This window comes from Leucoraja erinacea, unplaced genomic scaffold (assembly GCF_028641065.1).
Source record: "Leucoraja erinacea ecotype New England unplaced genomic scaffold, Leri_hhj_1 Leri_77S, whole genome shotgun sequence".
NCBI lineage: Eukaryota > Metazoa > Chordata > Chondrichthyes > Rajiformes > Rajidae > Leucoraja > Leucoraja erinaceus.
This window is the reverse complement of record NW_026576707.1, coordinates 72,933-97,349: the sequence shown is the minus strand read 5'-3', so window position 1 is coordinate 97,349 and position 24,417 is coordinate 72,933. Positions and strand designations below refer to the sequence as shown.

General features: G+C 49.1%; 1 protein-coding gene across 1 annotated transcript in view; it reads right to left on the bottom strand.

Moving 5' to 3' along the window:
• Positions 1-23,083, bottom strand: part of numa1 (nuclear mitotic apparatus protein 1) — a 113,932-nt gene extending 90,849 nt beyond the window's left edge. The window contains 1 exon segment of the mRNA XM_055631479.1: positions 22,769-23,083. The gene's annotated coding sequence lies outside the window, so the exon portion shown is untranslated.
• Between the last annotated feature and the right edge of the window lie 1,334 nt (positions 23,084-24,417).

Sequence of the window (24,417 nt, the reverse complement as noted above, 5' to 3'; positions counted from 1 at the left end):
TGACAGTGCAGGCTCGAAGGGCCGAATGGCCTACTCCTGCACCTATTTTCTATGTTTCTATGTAAGTACTTAAAAGAGCAACTACAGTTCTGGAAAAAAGGTGTTGTGGACAGATGAGATGAAGATTAACTTATATCAGAGTGATGGGTAAGAGCAAAGTATGGAGGAGAGAAGGAACTGCCCAAGATCCAAAGCATACCACCTCATCTGTGAAACACGGTGGTGGGGGTGTTATGGCCTGGGCATGTATGGCTGCTGAAGGTACTGGCTCACTTATCTTCATTGATGATACAACTGCTGATGGTAGTAGCATAATGAATTCTGAAGTGTATAGACACATCCTATCTGCTCAAGTTCAAACAAATGCCTCAAAACTTATTGGCTGGTGGTTCATTCTACAGCAAGACAATGATCCCAAACATACTGTTAAAGCAACAAAGGAGTGTTTCAAAGCTAAAAAATTGTCAATTCTTCAGTGGCCAAGTCAACCACCCGATCTGAACCCAATTGAGCTTGCCTTTTATATGCTGAAGAGAAAACTGAAGGGGACTAGCCCCCAAAATAAACATAAGCTAAAGATGGCTGCAATACAGGCATAATGACTATGTATAAACACTGCTGTAATTTCTACACGGTGAAACCAAAATGTATAAAAATGGACTTTATTAAAATCTGACAATGTGCACTTTAACTACATGTGATTTTTTTTTTCTAGTACAAGTCTCAAATTGTGAAGTACAGAGGCCCTGTAGGTTTAAGGAGAGGGGAGAAAGATTAAATAGGAACCTGAGGGGCAATATTTTTTTTACACACTATCACAACAGTTAAGAAACATTTAAACAGGTACATAGACAGGATAGGTTTGGTGGAATATGGGCTTGGTACTGGCAGATGGGATTGGGGCATGTTGGGCCAAAGGGCCTGTTTCTGTTTAAGTTTAGGAGCAAGGAGGTCCTACTGCAGTTATACAGGGCCCTGGTGAGACCACAATTGGAGTATTGTGTGCAGTTTTGGTCTCTTAATCTGAGGAAGGACATTCGTGTTATTGAGGGAGTGCAGTGTAGGTTCACCAGATTAATTCACGGGATGGCGGGACTAACATTTGATGGAAGAATGGGTCGACTGGGCTTATAGTCACTGGATGAGAGGGAATCTTATAGAAACATATAAAATTCTCAAGGGATTGGACAGGCTAGGTGCAGGAAACATGTTCCCCATGTTGGGAGAGTCCAGAACCAGGGGTCACAGTTTAAGGATAAGGGGTAGGCCATTTAGGACTGAGATGAGGAAAAACATTTTCACCCAGAGAGTTGGGAATCTGTGGAATTCTCTGCCACAGATGGCAGTGAAGGCCAATTCGCTGGATGTTTTCAAGAGAGAGTTAGATTTAGCCCTTTGGTCAAATGGAATCAAGGAATCTATTGGAATCAAGGAATATGGGGAGGAAGCCGGTACAGTTCATTTGTCAAGTCAAGTTTATTTGTTACATTCACATACAAGATGTGCAGTGAAATGAAAGTGACATTGCCTGCGGGATTGTGCAAAACTACAGAACAGAACCAGTATTTACACTTCAGAGGAAAATAAATAAATAAAATCCTGATTCTGGGTGATCAGTCATGATTAGATTGAATGGTGGTGTTGGCTTGAAGGGTCGAATGGCCTACGTCACCTATTTTCTATGTTTCCATGGTGTATGACTCTCGATGTGAGGTGGTGCATTTTAGGAGTACTAGGAAGTACCATGAATGAAACATAGCAACACAGAAAATAGGTGCAGGAGGAGGCCATTCGGCCCTTCGAGCCAGCACCGCCATTCAATGTGATCATGGCTGATCATCCCCAATCAGTACCCCCTTCCTGCCTTTCTCCCCACATATCCCCTGACTCCGCTATCTTTAAGAGCCCTATCTAGCTCTCTCTCTTGAAAGCATCCAGAGAACCTGCCTCCCCTCTCACCGCCCTCGGAGGCAGAGCAGGAATTATCGAGACACAGATTCACCACTCTCTGTGAGAAAAAGTGTTTCCTCATCTTCGTTCTAAATGGCTTACTCATTATTCTTAAACAGTGGCCCCTGGCATCCTATACATCTTTGGAGTGTGGGAGGAAATGAAAGATCTCGGAAAAAAACCCCACACAGGTCACGGGGAGAACATACAAACTCCGTACAGACAGCACCCGTAGTCAGGATAGAACCCGGGTCTCCAGCGTTGCATTCGCTATAAGGCAACAACTCTACTGCTGCGCCACCGTGACCATCTGCAATTAGGAACTGTAGATACTGGTTGATACGGAAGATAGACACAAATGCTGGAGTTACTCAGCGGGCCAGGCAGCATCTCTGGAGAAAAGGATGATGTGTCGGGTCGGATCGGATCGGAACCCTTCTTCAGAGAACAGAGAAAATAACTTGAAGATAAAAGACACAAAATGCTGGAGTAACTCAGCGGGCCAGGCAGCATCTCTGGAGAAAAGAAATGGATGACGTTTTGGGTTGAGACCCATGTTTAGTTTAAAGAGGGACATGATTGAGGTATATAAAATGACGAGGGGTGTAGATAGGATATACTGCGGGAAACCTTCCCCATAACCGAGGTAAACAAAACTAGAGTTTGTACAATAGACAATAGGTGCAGGAGTAGGCCATTTAGCCCTTCGAGTCAGCACCGCCATTCAATGTGATCATGGCTGATCATCCCCAATCAGTATCCCCTGACTTCACTATTTTAAAGAGCCCTATCTAGCTCCCTCTTGAAGGTTCTCCCCGTGACCATGTGGGCTTCCTCCAGATGCTCCGGGTTCCTCCCACACTCCAAAGACGTACGGGTTTGTAGATTAATTAGCTTATGTAAATTGTCGCCAGTGTGTAGGATAGTGCTAGCATACAGGGTGATCGCTGGTTGTCACAGACTCGGTGGGCCGGAGGGCCTGTGCCATGCTGTATCTCTAAAGTAAAGTCTAAACTAAAATGTTCTCCAGGGATGCTGCCTGACCAGCTGACCAGTACTCTGTGTCTTCCATTGTCTTGAAACCTTAGTTATGTTCCTCTCCACAGATGCTGACTGGCCGGCTTGCTGCATTTTATTTAAATCCAAAGTTCCAGTACACCTGCAATTCCATTTTGCTTCCCGTACTCCAGAGATTTGGGCAAATTGAAAATGGAAGAGCAGATCCCACTGAGGCCTCTATAAATTAATCTCGTAGTTAAAAATATCCTTTTTTTTTAAAGCTTCTGTAAGGTTACAATAAATAATAGGTGCAGGAGTAGGCCATTCGGCCCTTCGAGCCAGCACCGCCATTCAATGTGATCATGGCTGATCATCCCCAATCAGTACCCTCCCTCCCGTTCCTGCCTACTCCCCATATCCCCTGACTCCGCTATCTATAAGAGCCCTATCTAGCTCTCTCTTGAAAGTATCCAGAGAACCGGCCTCCACCGCCCTCTGAGGCAGAGAATTCCACACACTCACTACTCTCTGTGTGAAAAAGTGTTTCCTCGTCTCCATTCTAAATGGCTTACTCCTTATTCTTAAACTGTGGCCCCTGGTTCCGGACTCCCCCAAAATAGGGAACATGTTTCCTGCCTCTAGCGTGTCCAAGCCTTTAATAATCTTATATGTTTTGAACCTGGAAGACCTTGAAGATCTTTTTTTTTAATTAACTAGTATACTGTAGTCGAGGGAGTCTTACCCAATTTGGACCTAGAAACGCTTCCAGCCGCGCTGCCCCAGCTTGTTTAACTCCCCGTCCCATCCTGTGACACACTCGCTTTGTGGCACATCAGCTGCCATTTGGTCCATTGACACCATGCCAGCTCGCAGTTGGAATACACTTCTTCTCCCCCGCCCCCCCCCACCCCCCCCCTTTTCCTTGCAGCTCCGAAAGAGAGTAAAAGAGTGCTCAAGAATAGGCAATTAAAGTGTGGAGATGAAAATAAGCTGGTGCCCCCCCTCCCCCTGTGTGTGTGTGTGTTCGCTCTTCAAAGCCCGGCGGGGCTATGGCACCTTTTGCCAGGCGAGGCTGCCTCTTGCCACTTGGCCTCGGAAACCCGACACACAACCTTCACCGGGGAGGGAGGGGGAGAGGGAGAAAGAGTGAGAAGGAGAGAGAAAGAGAGAGGGAGAGAAAGAGAGAGCGGGAGAAAGAGTGAGGAGGAAAGAGAGAGAGAGAGAGAGTGAGAGAGAAAGAGAGAGGGAGAGAAAGAGAGAGGGAGAGAAAGAGAGAGAGAGAAAGAGAGAAGAGTGAGAAGGAAAGAGAAAGAGAGTAAGAGGGAGGGAGGGACAGAGAGAGGGAGAAAGAGTGAGAGGGAAAGAGAGTGGGAGAGAGAGAGTGAGAGGGAGAAAGAGTGAGAGGGGGAGAGGGCGTGAGAAAGAGAGTAAGAGGGAGGGAGAGAGAGAGAGAGAGGAGAGAGAAAGAGAGAGAGAGAGAGAAGGAGAGAGAAAGAGGAAGAGAGAGAGAGAGAGAGAAAGAGGAGGCCAAGAGGGAAGAGAACCGGTCACTCGCACAAACGACCGCGGGCTCCCGATTCCTGCAGCCTGTTATTTGAATGAGGGCGTGTCTGCCGGAATATATTTTAAAACACAAAGCAAGCGGGAGAGAGGAGGGGAGAGACAAGGAAAAAGAAGGGGAGAGAGAGAGAGAAGGGGAAAGAGAGGAGAGGAGGGGGGAGAGAGAAGGAGGGAGGTAAATAACAGGCCGCACAAAGCGCCGCCGCCGCCGCCGCCCGCGGGTGTGTTTTTGGTGGGAAATAGACATTGCAACAAGAGTTGGCAACATTTGCATGAAGCCAGGGATCGCGCAGCGCTGGTGCAGCCGGGGGAGACCAGGGCCCGGGGGGGTGGGGGGCTTGGATACACCGGCAATCTGCTACACCCTCACCCCCCACCCTCTCCACCCTCCTCCCCAGCCCCCGCTCCTACCTGCGGCCCCGGAGTCGGCTTCTCCCGCCGCCGCCACCACCTTCCCCGAGCAACAAAAAAAACAACAGCTAACTGAGGGAGTGGGAGAGAGACGGTGCTGGGCCCAGGCTGCCGCCTCTTCCTGTTACGTCGCTTCCACCCCTGGCCTGGCCTAGCCTAGACGCCCCACACCTCCACTGGGTTGTGAGTTCAAGTCCCGCTCCAGCCCCGGACACCTCCCACCCAATGTTTAAGAGGGAACTGCAGATGCTGGAGAATCGAAGGTTACACAAAAAAAGCTGGAGAAACTCAGCGGGTGCAGCAGCATCTGCTGCTGCACCCGCTGAGTTTCTCCAGCTTTTTTTGTGTAACCTTCACCTCCCACCCAATCTCAGTCTCAGTCTCCCTCTGTTCCAATGGGTGGGGGTAGGGGGAAATAGTTCAAGTTCAAGTGAGTTTATTGTCATGTGTCCCTGTATAGGACAATGAAATTCTTGCTTTGCTTAAGCACACAGAAAATAGTAGGCATTTACTACAACACAGATAAATGTGCCCATATACCATGATATAAATATATACACACACATGAATAAATAAACTGGCAAAGTGCAAATAACAGAATAACGCTGCCTATCTTGTATTCACTGGTACACAGAAATGCTGTGGTATTTTGACGGTACACAAAAAAGCTGGATTTTGACGGTACACAAAAAAGCTGGAGAAACTCAGTGGGTGCAGCAGCATCTATGGAGCGAAAGAAATTGGTGACGTTTCGGGCCGAAACCCTTCTTCAGACTGACTTTACTTTCAGTGACTGATGAACACGGACCCCCAGAGTCTGAAGAAGGGTCTTGGCCAGAAACGTCGCCTATTTCCTTCACTCCATAGATGCTGCCTCACCCGCTGAGTTTCTCCAGCATTTTTGTCTACCTTCGATTTTCCAGCATTTGCAGTTCCTTCTTAAACATTGGCAAATTTGCAGATGACACAAAACTGGGTGGCAGTGTGAACTGTGAGGAGGATGCTATGAGGATGCAGGGTGACTTGGACAGGTTGGGTGAGTGGGCAGATGCATGGCAGATGCAGTTTAATGTGGATAAATGTGAGGTTATCCACTTTGGTGGCAAAAACAGGAAGGCAGATTATTATCTGAATGGTGTCAAGTTGGGAAAAGGGGCAGTATAACAAGATCTGGGGGTAGACAAAAATGCTGGAGAAACGCAGCGGGTGCAGCAGCATCTATGGAGCGAAGGAAATAGGCAACGTTTTGGGCCGAAACCCTTCTTCAGACTCTGGGGGTCCGTGTTCATCAGTCAGTGAAAGTAAAATCAGTCTGAAGAAGGGTTTCGGCCCGAAACGTCACCTATTTCTTTCGCTCCATAGATGCTGCTGCACCCACTGAGTTTCTCCAGCTTTTTTGTGTACCTTCAATCTTCCAGCATCTGCAGTTCCTTCTTTAACACTGACAGTAAGCATGCAGGTGCAGTAGGCAGTGAAGAAAGCGAATGGCATGTTGGCCTTCATAACGAGAGGATTTGAGTGGAGGAGTAAAGAGGTGCTTCTGCAGTGAGACCACAGTTGTGAATTTATGGAATTCCCTGCCACAGAGGCCAAGTCACTGGATGGATTTAAGAGAGAGTTAGATAGAGCTCTAGGGGCTAGTGGAATCAAGGGATATGGGGAGAAGGCAGGCACGGGTTACTGATTGGGGACGATCAGCCATGATCACAATGAATGGCGGTGCTGGCTCGAAGGGCCGAATGGCCTCCCTCTGCACCTATTTTCTATGTTTCTTGAAAGCATCCAGAGAATTAGCCTGCACTGCCTTCTGAGGCAGAGTATTCCACAGATTCACAACTCTCTGGGTGGAAAATAGTCTCGTCATCTTGTTATTATCTTAAGCAAATATTTCCCGTTAATTGATTCCGTGTTGCGATCCACCCACAGCCAAAGACGATTCCATGTAAGTCAGGCAAGCCTCCATGATTCCTAAATATAGCCCTGGCAAGGTCGCTGCTTGACCCGTCATTGACAATAAATACTCCTTGGCTCCAGATGATGTTATCTGGGTGGACTAACGTGTGGCTCAAAACTACAAGAGTGAGAAGATGAACCCAGATAAGTCGTAGCAGGATTAATGTGGATAGAATCGTTGCCCTGTCTGGAATCCAGAAGTTGGTTTAGTCTATTATTGTCACCTGTACCGAGGTACAGTGAAAAGCTTTTCTTGCGTGCTAACCAGTCAGCGGGAAGACAGCACATGATTACAATCGAGCCGTCCACAGGGTACAGATACAAGATAAGGGAATACCGTTTAACAATTACAGCACAGACACAGGCCATCTCGGTGCAAGGTTAAGCCAGCAAAGACCAACCATATATAGTCAGAGGGTCAACAAAGAATAAGGGGTAAGCCATTTAGAACGGAGACGAGGAAACACTTTTTCACACAGAGACCCCGCGGATCCCTGGAGGGAGACCGCCTTTCAGGGCTCCTGCAACGGCGACTTCTCCCGCCCGAGTTGCGGGGTCGAAGAGCTCCTGAAGCGGGGCCCAACATCACCGCCCGGTGCGGCTTGGAATGGCCGTGGGACTCTGCGAGCGCACGCCGGGGGCTCTAACACCAAGACCCGGTGTGCAACCTCGCACCACCCGGCGTGACTTTAATGGCCGCGGGACAATCGCCATCGCCAGCCGGGGGCTTTGACTTTGACTCTGACATCGGGGGGGGGAGAGTGCAGTGGAGAGATAAGTTTTTTTTTGGCCTTCCATCACAGCTATGTGATGGATGTTTATGTAAAATTGTAAATTATGCTGTGTCTTGGGTCTATTTGTTTGTAATGTATGGCTGCAGAAACGGCATTTCGTTTGGAACTCAAGGTGTCCAAATGACAATTAAATTGACTATTGACTATTGACTATTGTGAGTCTGTGGAATTCTCTGCTTCAGAGGGCGGTGGAGACTAGTTCTCTGGATACTTTCAAGAGAGAGCTAGATAGGGCTCTTAAAGATAGCGGAGTCAGGGGATATGCGGGGAAAGCAGGAACGGGGTACTGATTGGGGATGATTCAGCCATGATCACATTGAATGGTGGTGTTGGCTCGAAGGGCCGAATGGCCTACTCCTGCACCTATTGTCTATTGTTAAAGAGGTAGATAGTAGTTCAGGATCGCTCTCTGGTTGTGCTAGGATGATTTAGTTGCCTGATAACAGCTGGGACAAAAACTGTCTCTGAATCTGGAGGGAGAGGGGAGATGAGGGAGTGACCAGGGTGAGACTCGTCCATGATTATGCTGCCTGCCGTGCCAAGGCAGCGCGAGGTCTTTGCTTAAAAATAAGTGGGATCCCGTTTCAGAAAGAAAAGGTCATACGTTCACAAGTTCCACGTGCAGAATCAGGCTATTCTGTACATCAATAGACAATAGGTGCAGGTTTAAAGGTAGACACAAAATGCTGGAGTAACTCAGCGGGTGAGGCAACATCTCTGGAGAGAAGGAATGGGCGATGTTTCGGCATGACGGACATGGCATCTGACATCAGTCTGAAGAAGGGGCTCGACCCGAAACGTCGCCCATTCCTTCTCTCCAGAGATGCTGCCTGTCCCGCTGAGTTACTCCAGCGTTCTGTGTCTCACCCTCCTCGTTCTACGTGCAAATATATTAAATTACGAGAGGCATAGATAGCGTAGACAGTCAGAACCTTCTTTGAATTATAGAAACATCAAATACCAGAGTCCATAGCTTTTAGGTGAAAGGGAAATAGTTTAAGGGACATGTGAGGGGCAAGTTTTTTTAAACAAGGTGAGCGGTGGGAGGTGACAGAGGAGGTGGTGGAGACAGATGTGATAGTGATGTATAAGAGGCTGTTGTATAAATGAGCAGGCAGACAAAAGTACTGGAGAAACTCAGCGGGTGAGGCAGCATCTATGGAGCGAAGGAAATAGGCAACGTTTCGGGCCGAAACCCTTTTTCAGACCCTAATAAGCATGTAGATATTCAGGGAATGGAGGGATATGGATCAATTGCAGGTAGACAAGAGATAGCCTTGGCATCATGCTGGGCATACACATTGTGGGCCGAAGGGCCTGTTCCTGCGCTATAGTGTTCTGTGTACTTATATTCTGCTCACTACCCCAACAATGTGTATGCCTGCTTGTCATGGATGCCCAGACATTACAATCCAAACCTAGGCAAAAGGAACTGAAGATGATCAGCCATGATCACATTGAATTGTGGTGCTGGTTCGAAGGGCGAATGGCCGAATGGCCTACTCCTGCACCTATTGTCCATTGATGCTGGTTTAAACCAAAGTTAGACATAAAAAGCTGGAGTAGCTCAGCGGGACAGGCAGCATCTCTGGAGAGAAGGAATAATGGGCGACGTTTCGGGCCGAGACCCTTCTTCAGTTGTTACCCATTCCTTCTCTCCAGAGATGCTGCCTGTCCCGCTGAGTTACTCCCGCTGTTTGTGTCTATCCAGACAAATATAGTATTTGGTCACATTCAAGGACTGGAAAAAATGAAAAATGACACACACGCTAAAATTCTCTTCCATCAAAATTACACAGGGTACAATAACGATTTTTAAACGGCATTTGGACAGGTGCGTGGATAGGAACGTTTTAGAGAAAATGGGCCAAACGTGGGCAGGTGAGACTAGTGCAGATAGAGCATCTTTGTCAGCACAGCAGTAGTTGCTGCCTAACAACACACAGATCCAGGTTCGAACCTGACCACGGGTGCTATCTGTATGGATTTTGCACGTTCTCCCATGTGACCATGTGGGTTTTCTCCGGGTGCTCCGGTTTCCTCCCACACTCCAAAGACGTGCAGGCTTGTTGGTTAATTGGCTTTGGTGAAAATTGTAAGTAGTCCCTAGTGTGTAGGATAGAGCTCCGTGCATTGTCACCTTGTCGTGGTGGAAAAGCTTGTGTGGTCCTGAGATCCTGAGAGCGATGTCATCTGGAGCTATGCTCTTGATAGGGCCACCCATGGCGGTAAGGTCGAGGGGGAGGTCTCTGATAAATAACGATCCAACCAAGACCACAACGGTGGAACAGGCGGAGGACGATGGCTGACATTAGTGGAGCGTCACAACGGCTGGGAAGGCGGATGAAGGCTGCAGCAGAAAAGGGTCTCCGGTCGTCTTGGACTCCATGCCACTGGATCCTGACCCAGATCTGTCAAGGGCCATGGGGTGGCTGTCTATGCACCAGTCTCCCCACGCTAAACAAAGTCACACACAGGCGTCCTCCCAAAAGAGGACAGTAATCAGGGCCGGATTTAGATGAAGAGAGGCCCTAAGCTGTTCCACTTGTGAGGCCTCCTCCGCGTTGGTTTTCAGCGCTGGTGGCGAGGCAGCGACCGGACAGCCATGGCGGCCAAATCTCCCACAATTCAAAGCGAGGGCGAAAGTGCCCAGCGCCGACCAGTTGCCGTTGCAGTGCGCATGCGCAGGGCGGCCAATGATTTGCTGGCCGTGGTTGTGCGCATGTGCAGGGGGGGAGGACGTACAGGCCGCAGCAATGCGCATGTGCAAGGCGACCTGCCGTGCCGGCGGATGAGCGAGCGGATCCCAGCGGCCCAGACAGGGATAGCGGGGGGGAGATGGAGAGAGAGAGATAGAGAGGGGGGCCGCCCAGAGTTGAACAGTAGGTGTCCTGCCTTGGCCGGAGGCCCCCCTAGACCTCGAGGCCCTAAGCTTAAGCTTGTCCAGCTTATAGGCAAATCGGGCCCTGACAGTCATACTCGTTTCGAGTGACCACCGATGATGATGATGATGAGGATAGAGCTAGTGTGTGGCAATCGCTGGTTGCCATGGACTCGGTGGGCCGAAGGTCCTGTTTCTGTGCTGTATGGCTCAATAACGCTTAATACGGCATGGGCGAGTCTAGGGCGAAGGGCCTGTTTCCATGCTGTCTAACTACTACTCGAAAACAATCGTCGCGAAAGAAAGACATTCTTGCCATAGAGGGAGTACAGAGAAGGTTCACCAGACTGATTCCTGGGATGTCAGGACTTTCATATGAAGAAAGACTGGATAGACTCGGCTTGTACTCGCTGGAATTTAGAAGATTGAGGGGGGATCTTATAGAAACTTACAAAATTCTTAAGGTGTTGGACAGGCTAGATGCAGGAAGATTGTTCCCGATGTTGGGGAAGCCCAGAACAAGGGGTCACAGTTTAAGGATCAGGGGGAAATCTTTTAGGACCGAGATGAGAAAAAAATATTTCACAGAGTGGTGAATCTGTGGAATTCTCTGCCACAGAAAGTAGTTGAGGCCAGTTCATTGGCTATATTTAAGAGGGAGTTAGATGTGGCCCTTGTGGCAAAAGGGATCAGGGGGTATGGAGAGAAGGCAGGTACAGGATACTGAGTTGGATGATCAGCCATGATCATATTGAATGGCGGTGCAGACTCGAAGGGCCGAATGGCCTACTCCTGCACCTATTTTCTATGTTTCAATGTCACAATGTTCGAGAGGGTGAGGCAGTGAACACAGCTACAGGATGGTGGGAGGGGGAGTTCTGGACTCTGCCACTAGTGGATGTGGAGAGGATATTTCCACCAGTGGGAGAGACCAGAACCGGAGGCCATGATAGCCTCAGAATATAAGGAGGTTCCTTTAGAAAGGAGTCGCGGTTAGAATTTCTTTAGTCAGAGGGTGGTGAATCTGTGGAATACATTGCCGCAGAAGGCCGTGGAGGGCAGGTGAACGCCAGGCAGAGATTGATAGATTCTTGATTAGTACGGGTGGCAGGGGTCTTGAGAAGGCAGGAGGATGTGGGTTGCGAGGGAAAGATGGAGTAGCCAAGATGAATGGCGGAATAGACTTGGTGGGTCGAATGGCTAATTTTGCTCCTCTAACCTATGAACTTATGAGAGGCAGGCAGAAAGACACAAACCTCTATTAATATTTTAAACCAAAAATGTTGGGTTCAAGCAGTGAGGAATGGCAAATCCCGTCACTCGGTAGTACAGGTACAAGCATCGAAACTTGTCCAAGGGCACCAAAGCACCAAGCTTGTCCAAGCACACCATCAGCCTGTCTCATAGATCCCTGACCAATGACAACCACCACTCACTCCATGAGCGCTCTGCTGCCCAGAAATGGCTCAGCTCCAGCAGCATCTCCCTGGACACCACTGAAGTACCAGAGACCACCCCAACTGATGCCAGGATTACTGAATGGCAGAACCAGTGGAACAGCCTTGGCAGCCAGACAACCCAATGGATGGAGAGAGGCATGTGAATCCCACCTCCTCCATCAGAACATCACAGAGACTCCACGACGAGTGCGCCTCAAGTCATGGCACCCCTTTGCCACGCAAGCCCAAGAGCTGCTCTGCACAACATCGGCTGATGCTTCCAAGGCCGCCTGGGTCAAGACGAGATGGAGAGACCAGTGGAAGTCAGCGGAACCATCTAGGCTACACCAGTACACCAATGACCCCATGGACGTCCCTGGCCAGGGCCTGCCCCAAAAGCAGTGGACAACCGCTTGAGGACAGGCGGCGGACGCTATGGAGTAGCGATGAAGAGGTGGGTCCTCGTGGACAATGAGCGCCTCCTGCGAGTGTGGGGACCCAACACAGACAGTGGAGCACATCGTCACCAGTTGCCCCAAACTCCGGCCATCGAATCCCAGGAATCACCAGACTGATTCCTGGGATGTCAGGACTTTCATATGAAGAAAGACTGGACAGACTCGGCTTGTACTCGCTAGAATTTAGAAGATTGAGGGGGGATCTTATAGAAACTTACAAAATTCTTAAGGGGTTGGACAGGCTAGATGCTGGAAGATTGTTCCAGATGTTGGGGAAGTCCAGGACAAGGGGTCACAGTTTAAGGATAAGGGGGAAATCCTTTAGGACCGAGATGAGAAAAACATTTTTCACACAGAGAGTGGTGAATCTCTGAAACTCCCAGCCACAGAAGGTCGTTGAGGACAGTTCATTGGCTATATTTAAGGGAGTTAGATGTGGCCCTTGTGGCTAAAGGGATCAGGGGGTATGGAGAGAAGGCAGGTACAAGATACTGAGTTGGATGATCAGCCACGATCATCATATTGAATGGTGGTGCTGGCTCGAAGGGCCGAATGGCCTACTCCTGCACATATTTTCTATGTTTCTATGAATGGTGAACGTGGTCTGAGTCCATGAAGAAATGGCAAATAAGTGTGTGTGCGTGCGTGTGTGCGTGCGTGTGTGGGCAAATCCCAAACCATGGAACACATCATGAGATGTAACCAAGCTCCACAATGTACCGAAGATGACCTGGCCGAACCAAACGCCGCTGCGCTCGCCTGCACTAACCACTAGAAAGATGTGATAGAGAAGATGGACGGACACGAGGAAGGACAGATCCCTATCTGGACTTCATTTTAGTCCTCGGAGTGAAGTCATTACAGATGTTCTCTTTGCTTGCCCACCACATTTGACCTGCTGCTCCTTCCCTCCCTGTTCCTCAGGGACCGAGGAAGCCAAAGCCAACAATGTTGCCACTGTGCAGACATCAGCACTGGACAAATTCAAAGATGCCAAATTTACATGTGCAAATAATGACAATCACTAATTTGTCTAGGGTGTTTACGTTCAAGGCGTGGCGGTAGAGTTGCTGCCTCACAGCGGCAGAGACCCGGGTTTAATCCTGATCACGGGCGCTGTCGGTACGGAGTTTGCACGTTCTCCCCGTAGCCTGTGAAGTTTTCTCCGGGTGCTCTGGATTCCACCCACACTCAAAAGGCATACAGGTTTGTACGTATGAAGAAGGGTCTCGATCCAAAACATCGCCAATTCCTTCTCTCCATAGATGCTGCCTCACCCGCTGAGTTACTCCAGCATTTTGTGCCTACCCTCGATTTTACCAGCATCTGCAGTTCCTTCTTAAACAGGTTTGCAGGCTAATTGGCTTTGGTAAAAATTGTAAATTGTCCCTCCTGTGTGGGAGTGTGTTAGTGTATAGGATGATCGCTGGTCAGCATGGACTCGATGGGCCAAAGGGCCTGTTTCCGTATTGTATCTCAGAACTAAAATTAAATTAAACACTATGTTAAAATCCTACTATTGGACCACCATGTGGTCACTCCGCAGATGATCCCAATTCCCGCTCCTTCCAAACAGCGCTGGAATTCCCTTTGCCGTTTCAAATATTTATCCAATTTCCTTCCAAAAATATTTCAATGAATCCGATCCCAGCATAGATAATATCTTCTGCAGCTGTATAGGGCTCTGGTGACACCACATCTGGAGTATTGTGTACAGTTTTGGTCTCCGAATTTGTGGAAGGACATCCTTGTGATTGAGGCAGTGCAGCATAGGTTCACGAGGTTGATCCCAGAGATGGCGGGACTGTCATATGAGGAAACATTGAAAAGACTAGGCTTGTATTCACTGGAGTTTAGAAGGATGAGGGGGAATCTTATAGACACATATAACATTATAAAAGGACTGGACAAGCTAGATGCAGGAAAAATGTTCCCAATGTTGGGCGAGTCCAGAACCAGGGGCCACACACACAGTCTTAGAATAAAGGGGAGGTCATTTAAGACTGAGGTGAGAAAAAAACTTTTTCACCCAGAGAGTTGTGAATTTGTGGAATTCCCTGCCACAGAGGGCAGTGGAGGCCAAGTCACTGGATGGATTTAAGAGAGAGTTAGATAGATAGAGCTCTAGGGGCTAGTGGAGTCAAGGGATATGGGGTGAAGGTAGGCATGGTATATTGATAGAGGACGATCAGCCATGATCACGCTGAATGGCAGTGCTGGCTCAAAGGGCCGAATGGCCTCCTCCTGCATCTATTTTCTATGTTTCTATCTTTTTTTCTTGTATCACTCACATTAAATCTGCTCCCCCTAGTTCTCCACTCCCACCTCTGGTTCTGCAACTTGTACATATGACAAGAATATAAACCAATAAACTTAAAGCCCTGTCCCACAGTACAAGTTCATTCCAAGAGCTCTCCCGAGTTTGCCCTGATTCGAACTCGGAGATTTACGGTAATGGCCACTCGTCGGTACCCGGGGCTCTCGTGGACATTTTTCATACTGTTGAAAAATCTTCACGAGTCTACCCGTGCTTACCTGCCGTTAGCGAGTCTTCCCGAGTACCTGCCGTTAGCGTTACGAACCGCTAAGAGACGTCCCCGAGCTCCGACGTACCCGCTACATTCATTCTCCGTGCTTATCACGGGTTTGATTTTTTTTAAACTCGGGAGAGCTCTTGGAATGAACTCGTACCGTGGGACAGGGATTTAAATTTCAATTTCTTAATCACATCATCACCGAAGTCATAACAGCACAGAAATTAGCCCGTTGACCCAACTCGTCTATGCCGACCAAAATGTCCCATTCAAGCTCGTTTTATTGGTCTGCATTTGGCCCATATCCCCCTAAACCTTTCCTATCCATGTTCTTATCCAAATATCTTCAAAATGTTGCTATTGTACCTGCCTCGTCTACCTCCTGTGGCAGCTCGTTCCACCCTCTTGTGTGAAAGAGTTGCCCCTCAGTTTCCTGTTCATTGTTTCCTCTCTCACCTTAAACCTAGTTTCTTGTTTCCCCAACTCAGGGTACCACTGCCCATTCACCCGCTCATGAATTTATACACCCCTAATAGATAAGATCATACGTGATAAGAGTGGAATTAGGCCATTCGGCCCCATCAAGTCTACTCTGCCATTCAATCACGGCTGATCTATATCTCCCTCCCTTTCTCCTGCCTGCTCCCCGTAACCTCTGACACCCGCACTAATCAAGAATCTATCTATCTCTGCCTTAAAAATATTCACTGACTTGTGGCCTCCACAGCCTTCTGTGGCAAAGAATTCCACAGATTCACCACCCTCTGACTTAATCAATTTCTCCTCATCTCCTTCCTAAAAGAACGTCCTTTAATTCCGAGGCTGTGACCTCTAGTCATGGATACTGATTGTGGATGATCAGCCATGATCACATTGAATGGCGCTGCTGGCTCGAAGGGCCTACTCCTGCACCTATTGTCTATTGTCAATAGTCCTAGACTCTCCCACTAGTGGAAACATCCTCTCCACAACCACTCTATCCAAGCCTTTCAATATTCTGTAAGTTTCAATGAGGTCCCCCCTCATTCTTCTAAACTCCTGCGAGTATAGGCCTAGTGTCAACAAATGACAATGGACAATAGGTGCAGGAGCAGGCCATTCGGCCCTTTGAGCCAGCACCGCCATTCGCTGTGATCATGGCTGATCATCCACATTCAGTACCCCGATCCTGCCTTCTCCCCATATCCCCTGACTCCGATATCTTTAAGAGCCCTATCTAACTCTCTCTTGAAAGCATCCAGAGAATTGGCCTCAACTGCCTTCCGAGGCAGAGAATTCCACAGACTCACAACTCTCTGTGTGAAAACGTGTTTCCTCATCTCAGTTCTAAATGGCTTACCCCTTATTCCTAAACTGTGGCCCCTGGTTCTGGACTCCCCCAACATCGGGAACATGTTTCCTGCCTCTAGCGTGTCCAATCCCTTAATAATCTTATATGTTTCAATAAGATTCCCTCTCATCCTTCTAAACTCCAGAGTGTACAAGCCCAGCCGCTCCATTCTCTCAGCATATGACAGTCCCGCCATCCCGGGAATTAACCTTGTGAACCTATGCTGCACTCCCTCAATAGCAAGAATGCCGTTCCTCAAATTAACATACTCATTCCAGGAATCATCCCTCATGCTCCGGTGCTCCAAGGATTAAAGTTCTAGCTTATCCAAATGCTCCCTTTAGCCCAGGCCCTCGAGTCCTGGCAACATCTTGGAGAATGAAAGTTCACGCCGCAGTTTGTGGTGCGTTTTTCCCTCATGTCCCTCCGGAGATAGGGAGGAGAAACTGTAACAGAGTCACAGTCTAATCTTAAATGTTCAGTGGAAAGGTCTCCTCAACTGTGCCAAGTTGACCTTCAAAATTACGGATTGATAGAGATAAGAAAATTATTTGTAACCAAGTGTCATTTTGAGTTTCCTTCCCTCTCAAATGTTCTGCTTTACCAGTGGCCATTTTCACCATCATCCTGTTGCTATGGCCTACACCTGCACCTATCGTCTATTGTCTACTGGTTTATTGATCATGGGAGTTCATTGATCATGGGAGTAGCATTAGGTCATTCGGCTCATCAAGTCTACTCCGCCATTCAATCACGGCTGATCTATAGCTGATAGAATGGAGCAGCTGGGCTTGTATACTCTGGAGTTTAGAAGGATGAGAGAGTATCTCATTGAAACATATAAGATTGTTAAGGGCTTGGACACGCTAGAGGCAGGAAAAATGTTTCCGATGTTGGCGGAGTCCAGAACCAGGGGCCACAGTTTAAGAATAAGGGGCAAGCCATTTAGATCGGAGATGAGGAAACACTTTTTCCTCACAGAGAGTGATGAGTCTGTGGAATTCTCTGCCTCAGAGGGCGGTGGAGGCAGGTTCTCTGCCCCGACCTCGGGTGAGCACAGAGGAAGAGGACTTAACATTTTGATGCCTTTCCCCTCAGTGGAAAATGTTGATTCTGTTGTGGGGGGGGGGGGGGGGGGGGGGGGGGGGGGGGGGGGGGGATGGTGTTCATGTTGAATTCTATAATGTGTTGTGTCATTTTTTCTATGGATGTACGGAAACTTAATTATTTATTTTATGTAAAGCACTTTTAATGGTTTTAATGCGAGTTGATATAAACGTGCTATATAAATAAAATGTACTTACTTACTTACTCTGGATGCTTTCAAGAGAGATCTAGGTAGGGTTCTTAAAAATAGTGGAGTCAGGGGATATGGGGAGAAGGCAGGAACAGGGTACTGATTGAGGATGATCAGCCAAAATCACATCGAATGGCGGTGCTGGCTCGAAGGGCCGAATGGCCTACTCCTGCACCTATTGTCTATTGTCTATCTCTCCCTCTCAATCCCATTCTCATGCCTTCTCCCCTTAACCCTTGACACCCGTATCTATCAGGAATCTGTCAAACTCGGCCCATATTCCTCCAAACCAATGACTTGGCCACCAATTATTGTCACGTGGACTGAGATACAGTAAAAATCTTTGTGTGTTATCCCATCAAATCCAACCATACACAGTACAACAGGTGTAGGAAGGAACTGCAGATGCTGGTTTGAATTGAAGACAGGCACAAAATGCTGGAGTAACTCAGCGGGACAGGCAGCCTCTCTGGAGAGAAGGAATGGGTGACCTTTCTGGTCGAGACCCTTGTTCAGACTGATGTCAGAGGAGTGGGTGGTACATAGATAAAGACGTATATAGATAAGTAAGTGTACAACAGGTAGTGCCAAGAGAAAGAAGTTTATAATACTTAAGAGTTTATAATACTTAAGAAGGAATTGCAGATGCTGGAAAAATCAAAGGTTGATAAAAATGCTGGAGAAACTCAGCAGGTGAGGCAACATCTACGGAGCGAAGGAAAAGGCAACATTTCGGGTCAAGAACCTTTTTCAGACTACTACTGTACACCTTTTCCTTCGATCCATAGATGCTGCCTCGCCCGCTGAGTTTCTCCAGCATTTTTTATCTACCTTATGCCCCTGTCCCACTTAGGAAACCTGAACGGAAACCTCTGGAGACTTTGCGCCCCACCCAAGGTTTCCGTGCGGTTCCTGGACGTTGCAGGTGGTTGCCGGAGGTTGCAGGTAGTGGAAGCCGGTAAGGAGACTGACAAAAACCTCCGGGAACCGCACGGAAACCTTGGGTGGGGCACAGAGTCTCCAGAGGTTTCTGTTCAGGTTTCCTAAGTGGGACAGGGACATTAGAGTTTATAATACAGAGTCCGAGCATTACAGCTACAGAGTGCAGATGTTTTTAAAGTGCAAGGGCCACAATCAGGTAGGTTGGAAGATCAGGACTACACCAGAGCTTATAGGAGGATCGTTCAGTAGTCTGATAACAGCATGGAAGAAGCAGTTCCTGACTCTGGTAGTACGTACCTGCCGGCCTCCACTGCCCTCTGAGGCAGAGAATTCCACAGACTAACCACTCACTTTTTCTCACAGAGAGTTGTGAGTCTGTGGAATTCACTGCCTCAGAGGGCGGTGGAGGCAGGTTCTCTGGATGCTATCAGGAGAGAGCTAGATAGGGCTCTTAATGATAGTGGAGTCTGGGGATATGGGGAGAAGGCAGGAACGGGGTACCGATTGGGTATGATCAGCCATGATCACATTGAATGGTGGTGCTGGCTCGAAGCTGGGGTCCCAAGAAGACAGGGTCTCATCCATACCCCGCAACACTGCTATCTCTCCCCATCCCCGCACTCACAACAAGGGCAGAGTCCCCCTGGTCCTCACCTTTCACCCCACCAGCCGGCAAATACAACACATAATCCTCCGCCATTTCCGCCACCTCCAACGTGACCCCACCACTCGCCACATCTTCCCATCTCCCCCTATGTCTGCCTTCCGCAAAGCCCGCTCCCTCCGCAACTCCCTTGTCAATTCTTCCCTTCCCTCCCGTACCACCCCCACCCCGGGCACTTTCCGTTGCAACCGCAAGAAATGCAACACCTGTCCCTTCACCTCCCCCCCTCGACTCAATTCAAGGTCCCAAGCAACCGTTCCAGGTGTGACAAAGGTTCACCTGTATCTCCTCCAACCTCATCTACTGTATCCGCTGCTCTATATGTCAGTTGATTTACATCGGGGAGACTAAGCGGAGACTGGGCGATCGTTTCGCCGAACACCTCCGCTCAGTCCGCAATAACCTACCTGAACTCCCGGTGGCTCAGCACTTCAACTCCCCCTCCCATTCCCAATCCGACCTCTCTGTCCTGGGTCTCCTCCATTGCCAGAGTGAGCAACACCGGAAATTGGAGGAACAGCACCTCATATTCCGCCTGGGCAGCTTGCGTCTGGATGGCATGAACGTTGAATTCTCCCAATTTTGCTAGCCCTTGCTGTCTCCTCCCCTTCCTTAACCCTCGAGCTGTCTCCTCCCATCCCCCCACCCTCGGGCTCCTCCTCCTCCTCCCTTTTTCCTTCCTTCTCCCCCCCACCCCCCATCAGTCTGAAGAAGGGTTTCAGCCCGAAACGTCGCCTATTTCCTTCGCTCCATAGATGCTGCTGCACCCGCTGAGTTTCTCCAGCAATTTTGTGTACCGTCCCAAGAAGACATTCAACTGGGAAAGGCATAAATTGTCAGGTACATTTAGAGCAAATCTTCTAATATTTAAAAGATTCATCAGACAGGGCCCGAGTCCTTACTGCCTGGAACGCGCTGCCAGGGCTGGTGGTGGAGGCAGATATGATAGCGGTGTTTCAAGATGACAATAAACAACAGGTGCAGGAGTAGGCCATTCAGCCCTACGAGCCAGCACCGCCATTCAATGTGAGCATGGCTGATCATCCCCAATCAGTACCCCGTTCCTGCCTTCTCCCCATATCCCCTGACTCTGCTATCTTTAAGAGCCCTATATAGATCAGGTGTCCCCCTCCCCCACAATGCTCCCCACCCCCATCCCTCCCCTGATCCCTCCTTCCCTGTCCCACTCACCCCCGACACCCTTCCCCTCACACCCCTTCCCTGACCCCTCCCTCACACTACCCCCTTACCCCCTCTCTCCCCCACACCCCCCCCTCTCCAACTCACCATCCCCTCTCCCCCCCGTCCCCCCTCACTCCCCATTCCCTCTCCGACTGATCCATCACCACAACTCAAGTCAAGAGAGTTTATTGTCATGTGTTCCAGATAGGACAATGAAATTCTTGCTTGCTGCAGCACAACACAATATTGTATGCATAATACAGAACCGTTTAGTGTCTCTATGTAGCATAGACCATATATATACACATAATTAAACAGATAAAGTACGATAGGTTGTTTTAGTTCAGAGTTTGTTTGATGGCGAGTTTAATAGCCTGATGGCTGTGGTGAAGTAGCTGTTCCTGATGTTGCAGATTTTAAGCTCCTGTACCTTCCACCTGATAGCAACGGAGAGATGAGTGTGTGGCCAGGATGTTATGGGTCCTTGATGATGTTGGCTGCCTTTTTGAGGCAGCGACTGCGATTGATCCCTTCGATGGGGTGGGGAGGTCAGAGCCGATGATGGACTGGGCAGTGGTCACAATTTTCTGCATTCTTTTCCGCTCCTGGACGCTCAAGTTGCCGAACCAAGCCACGATGCAACCAGTCAGCATGCTCTCTACTGTGCACCTGTAGAAGTTCGAGAGAGTCCTCCTTGACATACCGACTCTCCGTAATCTTCTCAGGAAGTAGAGACGCCAATGTGCTTTCTTTATAATTGCATCAGTGTGCTGGGACCTGGAGAGATCTTCGGAAATATGTACGTCCAGGAATTTGAAGTTCTTGACCCTTTCCACCATCATCCCATTGATATAAACGGGATTGTGGGTCCCTATCCTACCCTTCCAAAGTCCACAATCAGTTCCTTGGTTTTGTTGGTGTTGAGAGCCAGGGTATTGTGCTGGCACCTTTTGGTCAATTGGTCGATCTCACTTCTATACTCTGACTCGTCACCATCAGTGATACATCCCACAACAGTGGTGTTGTCGGCGAACTTGATGATGGAGTTCGCACAATGTCCAGCTACACAGTCATGAGTATAGAGTGAGTATGCAGCCTTGAGGTGCTCCCGTGCTGATTGTTATCGAGGATGACACATTTCCACCAATATGGACAGACTGTGGTCTGTGGATGAGGAAGTCGAGGATCCAATTGCAGAGGGATGCGCAGAGGCGCAGATCTGAGAGCTTGGGGATGATGGTGTTAAGCTGTAGTTGATGAATAACAGCCATGATATATGAGTTTTTGTTGTCCAAGTGGTCTAGAGCGGAGTGGAGAGCCAGTGAGATCGCATCCACCGTTGATCTGTTGTGGCGGTAAGCAAACTGCTGTGTCGAGGTTCTTGTCGAGGTAGGAGTTGATATGCGCCATAATCAACCTCTCAAAGCACTTCATCACCACAGACGTTAGTGCCACTGGTCGATAGTCATTGAGGCACGTCACCTTGCTCTTCTTGGGCACTGGTATTATTGATGCCCTTTTAAAGCAGGTGGGGACCTCAGACCTCAGAAATGAGAGGTTGAAAATGTCCGTAAAAACTCCAGCCAGTTGGTCCACACAGGTTTTTAGAACACGACCAGGTATACCATCAGGTCCAGGCGCTTTCCGAGGGTTCACCTCCCTGAAGGATCTTCTTACGTCGGCCTCTGTGACTGTGACTGAAATGCCATCACAGTGAATGGGGGCTGGGGAAGGCACATCAGTGTTCTCCCTATCAAAGCGTGCATAAAACGCATTGAGCTTGTCAGGGAGTGACGCTTCGCTGACAATTGAGCTGCCTCCTGATTTCGCATTGTAGGAGGTGATGGCATTCAAGCCCTGCCACAGTTGCCGAACATCTAGGCGGGAACTCATAGAAACATAGAAAACAGGTGCACGAGTCAAGTCAAGTCAAGTTTATTCGTCACATACACATACGAGATGTGCAGTGAAATGAAAAGTGGCAATGCTCGCGGACTTTGTGCAAACAAAAAACAAACAAACAAACATAATCACATATTATTTTCCATATTACATATTGTGGGAGGAAGGAAAAAGGTAAAAAAACAGCAATTTTTAAAAAACAGTAGAATGGTACAGTAAAGGTATACCCTGGTGAGATAGGAGTTTACAGTCCGAATGGCCTCTGGGAAGAAACTCCTTCTCAACCTCTCCATTCTCTCAGCATATGACAGTCCCACCATCTCAGGAATTAACCTTGTGAACCTACGCTGCACTCCCTCAATAGCAAGAATGTCCTTCCTCAAATTAGGGGACCAAAACTGCACACAATACTCCAGGTGTGGTCTCACTAGGGCCCTGTACAAAACTCAACCCCTTATTATTCAATTCTTACCTGTGGCAGCTCCCACGCCGCTGGGCCTCTGCCTGGGCCTGGGCCTGAGTTAGTCCGGTCCCGGCTAGTCCCGGGTCCGCTCCGCTGCTCCTGATTCCCACCGGGCCTGAGCCTTGGCCTACTCCCGTTCCCGCTCCCGCTGGGCCCGAGTCCAGTCGGCTCCGGTCCGGTCCAGTCAATTCTAACTCCGGCTCCGGTTCCCGCAGCTCTCCCCGAGCCGAGTCCAGTCCGTGACGCTCCGCTTCGGCTAGACCCGGCCGACGGTTTCCCGGGACTTGCGGCCGACCGCTCGACCCGAGCTCTGACGTCACGCGCCTCCGGGGGGGGGCAGGCTCGCCTTCGACGGCAGGGGTGACGTCATGCGCCTCCGGGGGGCGTGGCCGCGCGTTCGACGGTAGAGGTGACGTCATGCGCCTCCGGGGGGCGTGGCCGCGCGTTCGACGGTAGAGGTGACGTCATGCGCCTCCGGGGGGCGTGGCCGCGCGTTCGACGGTAGAGGTGACGTCATGCGCCTCCGGGGCGGCGCCGCCGACGGCCAAGGTGACGTCATCCGCATCCGGGGGCGTGTTCGCGTCTTCGACGGCCAAGGTGACGTCATCCGCATTCGAGCGGACGGTAGGGGGAGAATGAAATTTTTTTTTTAATATTTAAAATGCGAATAATTTCACTCGTGTGGGAGGAAAGTACAGGGTGCACGTTGCCAGTGCGGGCCCTGAGCTCACAGTGTGTTTACCCCATGGACATCCAGGCTAATGGAAGGGAAGATCATGAAGACACAAAAAGTGCTGGAGTCACTAAGTAGGTCTGGCAGCCTCTGTGGAAGGGAGGTCATGGAGTTGAAGCAGAATTAGACCATTCAGCCCATCAAATCTGCTCCTCTGGATCAGGATCTGGCTGTAGTACGCTGAAAATCTCTCGGAGGTACAGTATCACTCAGCACTATGATGGTGGTGGGAGTACTAGTCGAGATGAAGATGCTTTTCTGAACCTTCTGAATTTTGTAGTCGACAGGGCAGTACTCAGCATATCGCCAACTTGGACAATTTAACATTTTTATCAAACCAATTGGACAAGCCAATTAACCTACATACCTGTTCAAGAAGGAACTGCAGATGCTGGAAAATCGAAGGTACACATAAATGCTGGAGAAACTCAGCGGGTACAGCAGCATCTATGGAGCGACGGAAATAGGTAACGTGTCTGAAGAAGGGTTTCGGCCCGAAACGTTACCTGTTTCCTTCGCTCCATAGATGTTGCTGCACCCGCTGAGTTTCTCCAGCATTTTTGTGAACCTACAAACCTGTACATCTTTGGAGTGTGGGAGGAAACCGAAGATCTCGGAGAAAACCCACGCAGATCACAGGGAGAACGTGCAAACTCCATAAAGACAACACCCGTAGTCGGGATCAAACCCGGGTCTCTGGCGCTGCATTTTGCTGTAAGGCAGCAACTCTACCGCTGTGCCACCGTGACTGCCCCTTTTGGAGTGTGTCTTTGCATGTGTTGATGTTTTGAAGATATCTGATGCTGGCTGATAGGGTATTCCAATCCCTTGCTCCGCCATTCAATCATGGCTGACCTATCCCTCCTAACCCCATTTTCCGGCCTTCTCCCCAAGAATCCATCTATCTCTGCCTTAAAAATATCAA